Source organism: Lithobates pipiens, unplaced genomic scaffold (assembly GCF_037356315.1).
Source record: "Lithobates pipiens isolate NorthernLeopardFrog02 unplaced genomic scaffold, aLitPip1_a1.2 Scaffold_25, whole genome shotgun sequence".
Classification (NCBI taxonomy): domain Eukaryota; kingdom Metazoa; phylum Chordata; class Amphibia; order Anura; family Ranidae; genus Lithobates; species Lithobates pipiens.
The window spans coordinates 176,557,899-176,575,615 of record NW_027507787.1 but is presented as its reverse complement, the minus strand read 5'-3'; the positions used below and the strand labels follow the sequence as shown (position 1 = coordinate 176,575,615).

The window sequence follows — 17,717 nt, the reverse complement described above, 5'->3', positions numbered from 1 at the left end:
TTTTATAAGTGTAGTTTGGGCCTTCATAGAACATTTTTGACATAATCACACACAGGTACTCCAGGCGTTGATTCGAGTGTGTCCGTCTGTGAAACTTGGACAAAAGATATACAGTATCACAGTTTGGTTAAAGGCTAGGTTCACATTGCTGCAATGTACGAGATCAAATGTGATTTGCACCGCACTGCAGTGCAAATCACATGTGATCTCTGTGTGATGCGATTTCAGCCATGCATATAGTATGGCTGAATTTACATCGCATCCGGCCCAAACTTGTACATGGCCCTTTTTTGAGTCCACAGCCAAATCGGATCACATGGATGTTCACACCATGTGGTCCGATTCCTGTCCGAGTTTAAAGATTGCACTGTGAAGTGATAACTAATTTGGAGGTGTCAATAAAACTTTACACTGATACTCCCAGCAGGTCACATAGGGCAGTGCGAACTCCGCATGCGATGCGTGAAACCACAGTAGATTTGCAGCGTTCACACATCGCAGCAGTCTGAACACAACCTTAACTGTAAAAAAGTCATTTTAAGGATGTATTAAACTAGGATCTTGTAATAAGCAACTAATAATTTTACACCACTTCAAACCAATGTTTCATATTCAAATTTCTGAACTCAAATATCACTATGCTTAAAAGTATTTTTTTTTTTTTTTTTTTTCATTCTCATAGGGAAACAAAGACTCAGACAAGAGGCGGAGCAGCCCAGGACCCCCCGACCTCGCCAGCCTGATTGGGCAATTAGCCCCAGCCCCAACCCCAGCCCTGCATCGGTATTGGAGCTGCCCAGTCCTGTGTCTGCGAGGGAGCTACGGAGCTCGGTATCCTCCGCTGGACCAAGCTCCGTAGCTCCACTGGATGAGCCGAGCCCAGGGCTAGATGTGGAGGAGAGTGAAAGTGAGTGTCTGACAACCCAGCTTAAGCTAAACAATTAATGGCTGTATATGTTAACCATTTTTTTTTTCTACACATGTTTTTAGGTGATGATCTGGTTGTGGTAGCCGAGCCATTTACATCGGACAGTGCCCACAGGCTGATAGGGCAGATCATGGCCTGGAATGCCAGGATCGACATCATGGAGAGCAACATCCAGGCCATGCAACAAGAAATCCTGGCCACGCAAAAAAAAATCCTGGGCATTCAGCAACAGCTGGTCCCTATGAGGCAGGAAATGAAGGACATGATCGATGTTTTAGGGAGAATATAAGCCCCCTTTCCCCTATACCACAATCGATCATGTTCTTCATTTCCTTGCCCAAAAGTTTTTAAGGTTGTTACAAGATTTTTATAGGCCAAATTTTGAAGATGCACACGGTGTGTCAACATGTGCTATGTGCCATCAGAGGATCGCAATGGACGCATTTGGTGTTTGCAAACCCTTCCTCCTTCTAGTATGAGAGAGGAAGGGATTGCACACACCAAACACGTCCATTGATCACTCATGATGGTACATAGCACATGTTGACATTACCAATTTTTGGTGTGCATCTTCAAAATTTGGCTTTACCCCTTGTTTGGTGTAAATAGTTCAAAATCTGATTTTATTATTTTAAATTTTAGTGATAATTGTATTTTTGATATATTTATATATTTTTATGTTTACCAAAACAAAACAAAAAAAAAAAAAATAAAAATAATTTTTAAAAACCAAAAAAAATATAAAAAACAAATATTTTTAAAAAACCAATTTCACAAAAAAAAAAAAAAAACCCAAAAAAAAAAAAAAAGCTCTAAATAAGAGGCACTGGTTTTAATGTGCACTATTAAAAAAAAAAAAAAAAATAAAAAAAAAAAAAAAAATGTGTGTGTCTACTTCTTTCAATACTCAATACCAGTTTGTAAAGTCATTTTGTGTTTTCTGTCACAAAGGGCCTTATTTCATATTGTCAAAAACCACTTTGATATACAAATGCACTAGGACAAGAATATGCAATTAGTGGAAATCCAGCTGTTGCAGAACTACAAGTCCCATGAAGCATAGCAAGACTGGCAGCCACAAGCATGAGACCCAGAGGCATGATTGACTTGTAGTTTTGCACCAGCCGGAGGTTGGCCAATTGCATATCCCTGAATTAGGTCAATGTAGGATACAAGCAACGTGAAAAGCAAACAAGAACCAAACTTAAAAATTTGAACAGACAAGACATATTTCAAGAAAAAGATTTTTTTTATTGGTCAGCTGGCATTGGAATAGCCCCCCTACCATTAAAATAGCTGACATACCGGTCACGCACCTCACGTGCTGTTTGGGGGGCTAAGCCAGGAAGGGCATGATCCAGCCCTGTCAGTTCTGGAAGCCTGAGTCCGGCCTCAGGCCCAATAGGCTGCAGGTACTGGTTACCAGAAAATTTCCTTAAAAAATTGTGTAGAATGCAGCAGCACAGAACAACATAGTTGAGTTTATATTCTGCCAGGTTGATGGCTGTCAGCAACAGACGGAACCGGCTGGCCATAATGCCAAAGGCACTCTCCACAACCCTTCTTGCTCTGGCCAGCTGGTAATTAAAAATCCTCCTCTCCGGGGTGAGGGTCCTTTGGGGGAAGGGTCTCATGAGATGTTCACTCAGACCAAACGCTTCGTCAGCCAGAAAAACAAACGGGAGCCCCTCCACATTTTCGGCATCTGGTGGCAAGTCCAGGCCACCAGTGGTAAGACGGTGGCAGAACTCGGTCTGCCTAAAGACTCCTCCGTCAGACATCCGGCCGTTCTTCCCCACATCCACATAAAGGAAGTCACATTGTGCCGACACCACCGCCATTAGCACCACACTATGGAACCCCTTATAGTTCCAATAGTAGGACCCCGAATGGGGTGGGGGCACAATCCGCACATGTTTCCCGTCGATGGCCCCTCCGCAGTTGGGGAAGTCCCAACGGGCAGCGAACTGGGAAGCCACAGTCTGCCATTCCTGTGGCGTTGAAGGAAGCTGAAACAAAAAAAAAAAAAAAATTAGTCATTAAATAAAAACAATTCATAACAAAGAAAATTCAAAAACATTTTGGAACAACAGTTAAACAGAAATCTTGCTAATTTGTTTTCTGCCAAGGAAAAAAAAAAGTAGGCGGACCAATTCACAGATTAATCAGCCCTCTGATGGACCAGGGGACATAAATTAGGTGGGTAAGTGGGGTGGGGTGGGGACTAATTACTAAGTCTACAACACATGAACATAATTTGAGTGGGGTGGGGACTAATTACTAAGTCCACAACACATGAACATAATTTGAGTGGGGTGGGGACTAATTACTAAGTCCACAACACATGAACATAATTTGAGTGGGGTGGGGACTAATTACTAAGTCCACAACACATGAACATAATTTGAGTGGGGTGGGGACTAATTACTAAGTCCACAACACATGAACATAATTTGAGTGGGGAGGAATAATTAATGAGTTGACAATCCATATCTCTCTCTATACATCTCTCTCTATATATCTCTCTCTATATATCTCTCTCTATATCTCTCTCTCTATATATCTCTCTCTATATCTCTCTCTCTCTCTCTCCACACAGGATGTATACACCAAAAAGGTAAAAAGCTAAAAAAAAAAAAAAAAAACACATTTAAAGAAAAAAAAAAGTGACACAAAACAAAAAAAAACATTTAAAGAAAAAAATAAAGACACCAAAAAAAAAAAATATATATATAAATAGGCGGACCAATTCACAGATTAATCAGCCCTCTGATGGACCAGGGGACATAAATTAGGTGGGTAAGTGGGGTGGGGTGGGGACTAATTACTAAGTCCACAACACATGAAAAAAATTTGAGTGGGGGGAATAATTAAATTAATGAGTTGACAATCCATATTCTCTCTCTCTCTCTCTCTCTCTCTCTCTCTCTCTCTCTCTCTCTCTCTCTCTCTCTCTCTCTCTCTCTCTCTCTCTCTCTCTCTCTCTCTCTCTCTCTCTCTCAGGATGTATACACACAAAAAAAAGGTAAAATGACACAAAAAAAAAACATTTAAAGAAAAAAAAAAAGTGCATGCATTCATATAAAGGGGACATTCACATCATATTCCTGTCATGGATATTAAAAGTCATGATGAAATTAATACAAACATACAATGCAATATTAAAATAACAAACTTACCTTAATATAGTCCTTCTGCAGGACCCGAATAATGGCAGAACAGGTCTCTGGAATAATGATCCCCAGAGCCTGGGGGGAGATGCCTGGCGAGAACTTGAGGTCCTGAAGGCTTCTCCCTGTCGCCAAGTAGCGCAACGTGGCGACGAGCCTCTGCTCCGGAGTGATGGCTTGCCGCATGCAGGTATCCTGCCTGCTGATATAAGGGGTCAGCAAAGCCAGCAGACGGTGAAAAACGGGGTCCGTCATCCTGAGATAATTCCTGAAATCATCAGGATTATTCTCACGGAGTAAAGACATATGAGAGAATTGGTCACGCTGGCGCAACCAATTCTTTGTCCATGAACTCCTCCTCACCCTGTTCACAGACTGGGCTCGGGTCAAAGAATTAACCCCAACACCAAGCCCCCATACAGCACGAACTCGTTCCCGAGTACGTCCACACTCCATGGCTTTGAAACGGTCGGCTGGACAGACAAGCTCAACTGAACGCACTGAAGAACAGCCAGACCTATGAAGAACGACCTGAAACCCAGAAACGAGCGGACCAGAAGCGCCTAATAACAGGTACAACTGATCCACGCGTACCGAAAGACAGATACAAACCTCACAGGTAGACTGCGCCGCAGTGAACGGACAAATTAAGCTGAAGTCTGAAAAGCGCGAATCGTCTCTAACCAAACTTCTACTAACGCAAAGTCAGCAGAAGGAGCCCAAAGGGTGCTTTGCTGTGTCTTGGACCTCCTATTTCTAGTCCCGTCGTACGTGACATACGTCATCGCGCACGGTTTCAGCAAACTGTTCGTTCGTCGTGTGTGGCCATGTCCGTCCATGCTAAGTTTGAGCGGACTGTTCGCTCAAACTGTTGGACGGACAAAGTTGGCCGAACAGTCCGCGCGTGTGTACGCGGCCTAAGTTCTTCTTGCTTCTCCTCCCTATCTGCTGGTCCATATCTCCCTCTGAACTCCCCTCCTCTTCCTCACTTGTGGGCACCCACATGACATCACTAGACACGTCATCATCGACGTCACCTTCCCCACCGCTATAATTAGAGATCTCGGAGTAGGCAGCAACAGCGGGGACCAACCTCCTCCTTGGGCTGATCTGGGTACTGTTGTCAGACTCCTGAGTGGCGGTTGTTGCTACCTCCTCTTCCTGATTCAATGCCAAGAGTGGCTGCGCATTGGCAATGTCTTGTGATGGATCGGAAAATAATTCCTGTGACTCAAGCGGAAGGTATATGGTGGTGTTGGTGGTGCACACAGCAGAGAGTGAAGAAGAGGGTGCAGATCGAGAGGATGAGGAGGGTGTAGAAGAGTAAGGCTGAGTGAGCCACTCAACCAAGTCTGGAGCATCCTTTGACATAATCACACGCACCTTCTGCAATTTGCCACTTTGGCTCAAGTCTGTTTCTCCTGCCCTACCCCTACCACCCCTGCGGAAGGGCCTGCCTCTTCCTCTGCCTGTCATTTTTTAAATGACCCTGTGACAAAAGTCTCTAGAGAAGTGCAGTATGTATGTGGAAGAAGGTATATAACACCCCGCTTCAATCTGTTGTTTTTGGGGGCCACTGGTCTATCACACCAGTTATAATACTTTTTTTTTATTGCATTTGTCACTCTTTGTAGTATCGCTGCAGAACCGTCAGTCACAATGCTGCACAGTGGAAACGCACTATACTATGCTTTCTATATGTGCAAGTATTTTATATGTGTATTACACACCTATATACTGCACACCAAATAATACACCTATACCAGTCCTTAAAAGGACCTTTGTGGACCTAGTAGCTAGTGATTTGCAGACTGTCCCTCAGTCCCCACACTGATAAAAGACTGCTGCAGAATAGGGTAGCAGTCAGCAGCAGTGCACCACAACCCTATATATTGTACACCTATACCAGTCCTTACAAGGACCTTTGTGGACCTAGTAGCTAGTGATTTGAAGACTGTCCCTCAGTCCCAACACTGATAAAGGACTGCTGCAGAATAGGGCAGTAATCTGCAGCCCAGCCCTGCACCAGCACCCTATATATTGTACACCTATACCAGTCCTTACAAGGACCTTTGTGGACCTAGTAGCTAGTGATTTGCAGACTGTCCCTCAGTCCCTACACTGATAAAAGACTGCTGCAGAATAGGGCAGCAGTCAGCAGCAGTGCACCACAACCCTATATATTGTACACCTATACCAGTCCTTACAAGGACCTTTGTGGACCTAGTAGCTAGTGATTTGCAGACTGTCCCTTAGTCCCTACACTGATAAAAGACTGCTGCACAATAGGGCAGCAGTCAGCAGCAGTGCACCACAACCCTATATATTGTACACCTATACCAGTCCTTAAAAGGACCTTTGTGGACCTAGTAGCTAGTGATTTGCAGACTGTCCCTCAGTCCCTACACTGATAAAGGACTGCTGCAGAATAGGGCAGTAATCTGCAGCACAGCCCTGCACCAGCACCCTATATATTGTACACCTATACCAGTCCTTAAAAGGACCTTTGTGGACCTAGTAGCTAGTGATTTGCAGACGGTCCCTCAGTCCCTACACTGATAAAGGACTGCTGCAGAATAGGGCAGTAATCTGCAGCACAGCCCTGCACCAGCACCCTTTATATTGTACACCTATACCAGTCCTTAAAAGGACATTTGTGGACCTAGTAGCTAGTGATTTGCAGACTGTCCCTCAGTCCCTACACTGATAAAGGACTGCTGCAGAATAGGGCAGTAATCTGCAGCACAGCCCTGCACCAGCACCCTATATATTGTACACCTATACCAGTCCTTAAAAGGACCTTTGTGGACCTAATAGTAATAGCTAGTGATTAAACTGACTGTCCCTGCTCCACACAGCGTCCTGTCCCTACACTGACAAAAGACAGCTGCAGAATCAGTCAGCAGTGCACTCAGCAATCACCAGCACAGCAGTGCACCAGAACCCTATATACTGTACACCTATACCAGTCCTTAAAAGGACCTTTGTGGACCTAATAGTAATAGCTAGCTAGTGATTAAACCGACTGTCCCTGCTGCACACAGCGTCCTGTCCCTACACTGACAAAAGACAGGCTGCTGCAATCACCAGCACAGCAGTGCACTGAACCCTATATACTGTACTACACCTATACCAGTCCTTAAAAAGACTTTTGTGGACCTAATAGCTAGCGATTTATGTCACTACAGTCTCTCCCTGCTCCACACAGCTTCCTGTCCCTCAACTGACATAAGACAGAATGTAAAATGCCCGCCAGATCAGGTCTATTTATAAGGTAGGGGGAATGTCCAATTATCCATGTGCTGTAATGTCTCAATTGGCTGTCCTGTACCCCATGATGGATGTGTCATTGTGGGTCAAAGTTCTTTCACACTGTAAACACATATGTCCGCCGGGTGAACAGCGGCAATAGTCCGCCGATTGGGCGAATCGCGAACACGCAAAATTCGCCGCAAACTGACCACCGGGCGAACAGTTCGGCCATCCCTATTGATAAGTTCTGAATGTAGGTGGCTTGGTATTGTTGTAATGAGACCTTTTACTTGCTTAGTAAAATCCTGGGTCGGCTCATAATCCAGTTTTTTGTAGTAAATGGTATTTGCCAGCTGCCACTGGCCCTCTTGTATATATTTGTTCAAAACAATATAAAAATCATATGAAATGATATCATTTGTACATTGAGCCCTTGTGCGTCGCGTATACGCGTTTCGCCGTAAAGGTTTCCTCAGGACACGGAAAAGGGTTCAAAAGGTTCAAGGTAGCAAGAGAGAACAACAATAAATCTCACTGTCTTCAAATGAGCTGCGCCTCAAGTACAAATGTCATAACAACCAGGACAGATCCAAATATATGGAGCAGTCAACCACACTGTGATAGAGTGGACAGCAAGTGGCACATTCTGATGAGTACTAGACATGTGCAGATTGAAATATTTTGTTTTGGAATTTCGTTTTCGTCCGAAAAATTAATTTAGTTAGTTACTCCCGAAATTCATTTTTATTTATTTAGTTTTTTTATAAAAAAAATTGCATTCGTCCGAAAATCCAAATGAATTACGGTCGAATCTGTCATTGAAGGCTTATGGTGTCTTTCAAATGTTTAAAGAAGATTCAACGGAGCAGCAAAACTCACTTATGATGCTGCAATCATACATTCCCGGTCGAATATTTAGACTACAAGTTACAGTAGGATTCTAATGTTGTACGTCTTCTATGGGTTTTTTTTTAAGGCTATTTGCATTGCACGGTGCACACAGGTCATTAGCATTAGCATTAAGAAAAAATTATTAAGAAAAAAAAATGTGTGGGGGGTCCCCCGAAATTCCATACCAGGCCCTTCGGGTCTGGTATGGATATTAAGGGGAATCCCATGCAAACAAAAAAAATGGCGCGGGGGTCCCCCTCAAAATCCATACCAGGCCCTTCAGGTCTGGCATGGATTTTAAGGGGAACCCCGCGGCAAAAAAAAATGTCGTGGGGGTCCCCCTCAAAATCCATACCAGGCCGGTGGTTGTGGGGGTCTGCGGGCTGGGGGTTTGTCGAATGCTAGTGCACAGCATTGGGCTGTCTCCCAGGGGTATGCCTTCATTGTCTCCTTAAAAATATTTTACCTTTAGTCTTTATATGCTTGTTTGGCCATAATATGTGTCACCAGCATTTACTAATCTTTATGTGGATGGGATTATGTCCTCTATTGGCCGTCCCCATTGATGGTAATTTGAAGATTGTGAGATTTATTGTTGTTCTCTCTCGCTACGTCTTTGAACCTTTTTCTGTGTCCTGAGGAAGCCTTTACGGCGAAATGCATAGACGCAACACACAAGGGCTCAATGTACAAATTGTATAATTTCATATGATTTTTATATTGTTTTGAACACTGTTATGATATTGCATTTTTCAATAAAATATATATTTTTTCTACTTTCCTATTTGCTTCAATGCCTTAAAAGTCTGACCTGTTGATATCTATTTGGTACCTTCTTTGTTTTCCCTTGATACATTTCGGATGTGGCATTGTGGGTGCTCTCTACTTCCCATTTCTCATCATGTACAGCCCTTCGCTTGAGTGGTGAAAGGTTGTATATTATTTTCTTTTGTTGGATGGATATCAGGGATGTGACACGCAGCCTGAAGCTGTCAATATAGGTATCCAGTTTGGGGTTGCGTCCTTGTGGAGGTGTGAAGTTGCTGTTCTTTTTCTTTTTGTCCCCTCCTATTGTCATAGGATTCCTTTCATTACAGTGAAAATATTCTTTGAGCCTTATACCCCATATACACGGTCAGAAATTCAGATGTTGTTGGAAAATCCGATCGTGTGTGGGCTCTATTGGACTTTTTCCGTCGGAATTTCCGACAGAAAAAGTTTCAGAGCTGGATCTAAAATTTTCTGACAACAAAATCCAATCGGATTTTTTCCGATCATGTGTAGAGGATTCCGACGCACAAAGTGCCACACATGCTCAGAAAAAATTTGGAGACGAAAGCTATTGGCTACTGGCCTCTACATAGTCCCGTTGTATGTTTTGTACGTCACCTCGTTCCGAATGATCAGATTTTCCGACAACTTTGTGCAACCGTGTGTATGCAACACAATTTTTTGTGTTCGGAATGTCCTACTGTGTGTATGGGGGCATTAGTCTTCTGAAGAATTCCTCCATCTCTTACCATACCTGTAAATTATTCAATTTGGTGGTTGGGCAGAATGTGAGGCCTTTGGAGAGGACTGTTATTTCTGGTGTGGAAAGTTTACGATTTGACAAATTTATAATTGCGAGTTCCTCCGCATTTTCAGTCAGGTCAGCATTTACACAAGGGATACTTTGGGATTCTGGATTGGGTTCCAAGCTGCTGATAGGAGTTATAAAGGTTGTGTTTGTTTTGTGTTGTTTAGGTTGTATCCAAAAGGTCTGCTCTTGGTGTAGATTTTGGAGTTTTTTTTTTGCTTCTTGTTCATGGCAAGTTTTTGCAGTTGTCTTTGTAAGGTTTCAATTTTATTCTTAATTAGGTTGATGCTTGTAGGGTCCAATGATGTTGAGGTTTCAAACACCAACTGCTTTTGTTTGCTGATTGTTTCCCTTTTACCATACAGTTTATGAATGAGGTTGTTCCTCTGAGTCCTTCTGCATAAGGAGAGTTCACTGTATTTGCACAAGGATTTTTAATCTGGAGACCTTGTGGTATGAGATACCTCTTTTTGCATCTTGAGAGAAAGAAGATGTCACTGTTGACTTGTGTTTCCTTTGTGATCAAGTTGGTTAATTGCTTCTTCATACGGCTATATGCAGTATCTTCCATCATACTTGAGGTGATTGTAGCTGTATTAGTGCAATTGTGACAGAGAAAATTGAGTATCGTCCGTGATACTTTTTTTATTTGCACTAACATATCATTTTTCATGGACGAGCTTTCGGGTGTGTCCCCTTCTTCAAGGTCCAAGCAGTATTGATTTACAAAAGTTTTAGCAGAAGGTAAAATGTTTAAACAAAACAAAACAAAAAAAAATCTAATAGGGAGGAGCAAGTGGAACAAAAGGTAAAAACTGTGAGAGATGAACTGATGGGAGAAATAAAAGATTCATTTGTTAGCTGAAGGCAGGTAGGTTTCCCTAAGGAGATGAGTTTTCAGGGATTGCCTAAAAGTGGACAGAGTAGGAGAGTCTGGAGAATTGATGATCATGGGAGGAGGAGACAAGGGAGTCAGAGAGCAGGAGGTCTTGAGAGGAGCGAATGGGACGGTCTGTGTGATATTTGGAAACAAGATTGGTAATGTAGCTCAGGACAGAGTTGTGAAGGGCTTTGTATGTTATTGTTAGTATTTTGAATTTTATTTGTTGGGCAATGGAAAGTCAGTGGAGGGACTGGCAGAGAGGGGTGGTGGACGCTGAGTAGTTGATAAGGTGGATGAGTCTGGCAGTAGTATTCATGATAGACTGAAGTGGGGATAGCCTGCAAATAGATAGTTCTATGAGGAAGAAGTTACAATAATCAAGGTGAGAGATAACAATGAGTAAATAAGTTGCTTAGTGGTTTCAACTGTAAAAAAGGGGTGTATTTTGGAGATGTTATGGGGTGAAGTCTACAAGCTTTTGACAACGATTGGATTTGGGCAGAAAGGACATGTCGGAGTCCAGGATTACACCTAGAACCCTGGCATGAGGGGTGGGGCTGAGAGTTGTATTATTGATCTTGATGGATATGTCAGGGGAGGGGGGCACAGGCAGACATGGGAAGGGGAGGGGTCCGAGAGCAGAACCTTAGGGGAACCCTACAGAAAGAGGAAGCTGAGAGGAGGAAGAGTTCTGTGAGAGGTAGGAGGAGAACCAGGACAAAGCAGAGGCTTGAAGGCCAAGAGGAGTGGATAGTCTAGTAGTAGATTGTAAGTTCCGAGGAGCAGGGCCCTCCTAACTTTTGAATTTAATTGTATCCCTATTTTGAGAAATAGAGTGCACTGCAAATTTATATACCGTATTTATCGGCGTATAACACGCGCCGGCGTATAACACGCACCCCAAGTTTAGTAGGGAATTTTAAGGAAAAAAACTTTTAGGAGGGAAGTTTAAGGGAAAAAAAAAACTTACATTTATATGCCCATCAGTGTCATCTGCAGCCTTGTCCACCATTGCAGCCTTGTCCACCATTGCAGTCTATTGCAGCCTTGTCCACCATTGCAGCCTTGTCCACATTGCAACCTTATGCAGCCTTGTCCACCATTGCAGCCTTATGCAGCCTTGTCCACCAGTGCAGTCTTGTCCCCCATTGCAGCCTTATGCAGTCTTGTCCCCCATTGCAGCCTTATGCAGTCTTGTCCCCCATTGCAGCATTATGCAGTCTTGTCCCCCATTGCAGTCTTGTCCCCCATTGCAGCCGTGTCTATTTTTTTTTTTTTAAATGCCGCCGCTGAGATACAGAGCCGGATGTGTATCTCGGCGGCGTGCGGTAGTTCTTGGTGGGCCTCCGCCCGCCTTTGGCTCTTCTCGGTAGCTTTCGGCCGCCTTCGGCCGTTCTCGGAAGCTTTCGGCCGCCAAGAAGAGCCGAAGGCTGCCGAGAAGAGCCGAAGGGGCCGAAAGCTTCCGAGAACGGCCGAAGGCGGCCGAAAGCTTCCGAGAGCGGCCGAAGGCGGCCGAAAGTAGCCTTGAAGAGCCAAAGGCGGCTGAAAGCCGCCCAGAGGCTCAGAATTTCGGGGGATCGGCGTATATCACGCACCCACGATTTTCCCCTGCTTTTAAGGGGAAAAAAGTGCGTGTTATACGCCGATAAATACGGTAAGTGTAAAATATTTAACTTTCTGACAAGGTGTACTTAATTTTAAATAGATACAAATGTTTAAATTGTGTTTTAGATCTTATACATAAAGACATTTTTTGTTGTTTTAAAATGTTTACTACTTTTAAAAATGATTGTAAAGTATTGTAAGATTACTCTGCTCGGAGAACATCCATACTTAAGCCTGGTACACACGATGAGATTATGGGACAAATGATTGTCTGTTTTTTTTTTTTTTTTGCATGGTAGTTTCCATATTAAAAAACGAAAAGGTTACAAAAGTATGAAAATTCTTGTACGACAGGATAAAAATTTTGGGCGAAAGCTGTGTAATAACAATCAGATTATGTTACGATCGCTTTGACAGTGGTATTTTTTATACAATATTCTGATCATGTGTACGGGCTTTAATATGCACTGCCCACCTTTGTAGGATATTTAGAATCAAATTAATAAGTTGTTCCATTTTTTTGTTTCAAAGGGCACACAAAATTCAAATACCAAGCAAAAAACAGCTCAGATTGGAGCCATTGCACTAACAATCCGATGTTAGTACAGCAATCTCTCCTGCTACTGTGCTCTGACAAAGCCCCCTCCAGAAAACTCCTGCAAGCGCTCTCAGCGATCGCCTGAGAGTGCTGATTGGGAGCCTGTTGGCTGCTGGTTTTCCAGCATGCTTGTCTGACAGAAGCCGGACAAACACCCAGCTTCTGTCGGACCAGCTGGCATACATATGGCTGAATGTCGGCTAGTTTTTATTGAACTGGCCAATGTCACATTTGGCCCGTGTGTACTAGGCTTTAGTCCACTGTATCTATTGAGACAGCCATGGTTGTCATTTTTTCCTCTCTTTATATCAATTACATGGGTGTGAAGGGATTAGTAGTTTACATAAAAAGTTCAGGTTACAATAAGGGACAGGGGACACTGCATTTGTGGTAACTGATTTCTTTGTTTGTTTGTTTTTTCTGCTACTTGCTGAAAATTTCTTTAGCCGGAGAATTTAAACTAAAGCAGACAATATATGATACAATTTTCTTTACTTACACAAAAAGTGCAAGGAAATAAAATCTCTTGATTCCTCCATCAACACAGTCAGTATTGAAGGGAGAATGCCTCTCGCTGCACTATTGTATTCTGCCAACAGGGGGGGGGGGCGCAGGGAGCATTCCCGGCCAGCAGAATATAATAGTTACTGCTAGCAGCTATAGCCTGACAGTAACCATATACAGAAAAATCCAACAGGCTAGTTGTACCCAAATCGATTAACGGATTGACTTGGGTACAATCAGCCTGCCCATACATGGATCGAAATTCGGATGCTCCCTGCCAAACCAGCCAAATGTTGATCCATGTATGGCCGGCTTTACGCAGAAACCAGATCTAAGATGCAATGTATTGAATGTTTGTTCTTGAGCTTAGATATCTTTAAAGGAATACAGTGTTGTCACCCTGCTATTTGGACAATAAAATTGCTGCAGAATAATGACAAATTATCAGTCCAGTCTATCTTCCGGTCAGCATGATCATTGTCAGCACATGTGTATGCAGCAATGCTCGATTGGCTTCTAGTGCTGCCTCTGTCTCACATTCTGACTGGCTGCTGTACATTGAATATCAGGGGGCTTCAATCAAGACACACATACAAATTGCATGTAATATGAAAAAAAAAAATCTGCGCTTAGTAAAAACGAATAAATCAGCAGCTAAACACTATAACCATAATACTGGGCACAACGAAAACAAAAGAAATAAAGTGCAGCGCTTGGCCACTAAATATAAATGTGGCCTAATAAATGTAAAACAAAAAAAACTGTGAAGTCAAATATACAAATATTGTGAAAAAACATTAATATAAGATGCTTCTGAAACTCAAGTGTCCAATAGAATCAAAAACGAACTGTGAATCCAAATGATCATAAATAAATTGATGCAGCAAAATAATATAAATAATGTCCCATGTGAATATGAAGCAGAGGTAGCTAATCTTGTTTGTTCAAAAATAATAACAATACTTGACCACGTGGACCCTTCACCTCTATAGATCACTAATAAATGGAGGCTTACCAGATCCCCAGTGACCCCCTGTTAAGGGAGGTCGAACTGTGCAGATTCGATCACAAATCACATAGACGTCTCGATACAGGATGCCGGAAAACGACCCAATCGTTCGGATGACACGTGATCTTCAAATCCGCTCGGATCCTCTCAGCAGGCCTTAAAGCGACGTATCACCATTTTGCTCCTCTTCTCTGTTGCTCTCATCCCAGCTGCTTCTCCTGAGTTTCCGTCAGTTGGCGATAATGCCCACCACTTTACTGCAGTGGGTCGGCTGGCATCTGTTGTCCACTGTCTGGTGTTCAGCTCTGTGCACTCTCCAGCTATTGTTTAAGTTGCATGTAATAATACATGTAATTATTTTTAAATAATAGCTAGCTAATCAAATAATGCATTTTATATCTGCTTGGATTTTAGCTTTAATCACATTTATCTGTATATTTCTAACAATAATATTATTATTTTTATATAGTGGCAGCAGTTTGCAAAGCTCTTTACAAAATTGGGGGAGACAGAACGGTTACAGAACTATCCAGTCCAGGAGGGTTCAGGGGGCCCTGCTCATGAGAGCTTACAGTAATAGTGTATTGTACAGTGTTATCCAGAAAGGTTGGCGTGTAAGACCCTTTATTGACTAAGTTAACCACTTGCCGCCCGCCCTATAGGCAATTGACAGTGGCAAAGTGGTTTCATAATCCTGATCGGACGTCATATGACGTGATCAGGATTATGAGCCGCTGCGCGCCCCTGGGGGCGCACATCGCGGCGATCGTTGTTGTGGGGTGTCAGTCTGACACCCGGCAACTACGATCTCGGTAAAGAGTCTCCGACGGAGACTCTTTACCACGTGATCAGCCGTGTCCAATCACGGCTGATCACAGTGTAAATGGGAAGAGCCGGTGATCAGCTTTTCCTCACTTATCAGCACAGCCCCCCGAGGATGCCCACACTGGACCACCAGGGACGCCACCAGACCACCAGGGAAAAGGTAATCCTCCCTAGACCACCAGGGATGCCAGTCAGCACAATGGATGCCAATCAGTGCCCATAATGGATGCCAATCAGTGCCCACAATGGGCATCACTGATTGGCATGCATTATTGTTTGGCACTGATTGGCATCCATTAGTACAGTATAACACCAATGCTGCCTATGAGTGCCCACCTGTGCCGCCTATGAGTGCCCACCTGTGCTGCCTATGAGTGCCCACCTGTGCCGCCTATCAGTGCCCACCTGTGCCGCCTATCAGTGCCCACCCATGCCCATCTGTGCCACCTATCCATGCCCATCTGTGCCGCCTATCCATGCCCATCTGTGCTGCCCATCCATGCCAATCCGTGCCAGCTATCAGTGCCAATTTGTGCCACCTATCAGTGTCCATCCGTGTCGCCCATCCGTGTCGCCCATCAGTGCCGCCTATCAGTGCCGCCTATCAGTGCCACATATCAGTGTCCATCAATGCCACCTCATCAGTGCCACTTCATTGGTGCCACATCATTGGTGCCCATCAGTGCCGCCTTATCAGTGCCCATCAGTGCCCATCAGTGAAGGAGAAAACGTACTTATTTACAAAGTTTTGAAACTGAAACAAAAAAAAACATTTTTTTTTCAAAATTTTCGGTATTTTTTTATTTGTAGCGCAAAAAATAAAAACCGTAGAGGTGATCAAATACCCCCAAAGGAAAGCTCTATTTGTGGGAAAAAAATGATAAAAATTTCATTTGGGTACAGTGTAGCGTGACCGTGCAATTGTCATTCAAAGTGCGACAGCGCTGAGAGCTCAAAATTGGTCTGGGCAGGAAGGTGCTTAACCACCTCGCGCCCGCCCTATGGCCGAATGACGGCCGTAGAGCAGGCGCGTTCGTCCGGGTGGTCGTCCCTGGACGTCCTGATGTTTACTTCCGCAATTCGCGCTGCCGCGGGCGCGCATCGCGGAAGTTCTGTGTTCGCTGTGTCCCCCGGGGACAGGCAAACACAGATCGCTGTAAACGGCCAATCACAGCGGTCGTTTACAGCGTGATCGACGTGTCCAATGGGAGATGATCTCATATGTAAACATATGAGATCATCTCTCAGCGCCGCTCTCCCTCCTCGCACAGACAGTGTGAGAGGGGAGAGATGAACGGCTGCAGCGGCAGCCGTTCTGCCTGTAGTAAAAAAAAAAAAAAGGAAAAAAATTAAATAAAAAGTGCCATCCTCCCCCAGCAGTGCCATCTGCCCCAGTGCCATCTGCCCCAGTGCCATCCGCCCCATTGCCATCTGCCCCAGTGCCATCTGCCCCAGTGCCATCCACCCCAGTGCCATCCACCCCAGTGCTACCTGCCCCCAGTGCCATCCACCCCAGTGCTACCTGCCCCCAGTGCCATCCACCCCAGTACTACCTGCCCCCAGTGCCATCCACCCCAGTGCTACCTGCCCCCAGTGCTACCTGCCCCCAGTGCCACCTGTTGTCAGTGCCACCTGTCGTCAGTGCCATCTGTCATCAGTGCCACGTGTCATCAGTGCCACATAGTGCCATCTGTCATCAGTGCCACGTATCAGTGCCATTTGTCATCAGTGCCACCTGTCAGTGTCACGTGCCATCTGTTGTCAGTGTCACGTGTCATCAATGCCACTTATCAGTGCCATCTGTCATCAGTGTCACGCGTCATCAGTGCCATGTATTAGTGCCATCTGTCATCAGTGCCACGTATTAGTGCCACGTGTCTTCAGTGCCACGTATTAGTGCCACGTGTCATCAGTGCCACGTATAAGTGCCACGTATCATCAGTGCCACATATTAGTGCCATCTGTCATCAGTGCCACATATTAGTGCCATCTGTCATCAGTGCCACCTGTCATCAGTGCCACGTATAAGTGTCATCATTGCCACGTATCAGTGCCACCTGTCATCAGTGTCACGTGTCATTGTCCTGGTGCTTCAAAAGTGTTATAAATAGTCAACAAGTTAGATGTGTAATTTATGTTCCTAGAACACATGATGGCGCTACCTGCATGTTGGGCCTCTCTATGTGGCCAGGCTGTGAAAAAGTCACACACATGTGGTATTGTAATACTCAGGAGGAGTAGCAGAATTTTTTTGGGGGTGTCATTTGTGGTATACACATGCCATGTGAGAGAAATAACCTATTACAATGACAATTTTGTGGAGAAAAAAAAAATGAAAAATCTTAATTTTGCAAAGAATTGTGGGAAAAAAATGACAACATCAAAAAGCTCACTATGCCTCTTACTAAATACCTTGGAATGTCTACTTTCCAAAAAGGGGTCATTTGGGGGGTATTTGTACTTTCCTGACTTG

At 44.1% G+C, this 17,717-nt stretch overlaps 1 long non-coding RNA gene across 1 annotated transcript in view; it reads left to right on the top strand.

The window, feature by feature from the left end:
- LOC143929956 (uncharacterized) overlaps positions 1–1,239 on the top strand; it is a 15,987-nt gene extending 14,748 nt beyond the window's left edge. Inside the window, exons 2-3 of the long non-coding RNA XR_013262671.1 lie at positions 683–907; positions 991–1,239. This is a non-coding gene — a long non-coding RNA (uncharacterized LOC143929956). The remainder of the gene's footprint in view (positions 1–682; positions 908–990) is intronic.
- Positions 1,240–17,717: the final 16,478 nt, after the last annotated feature.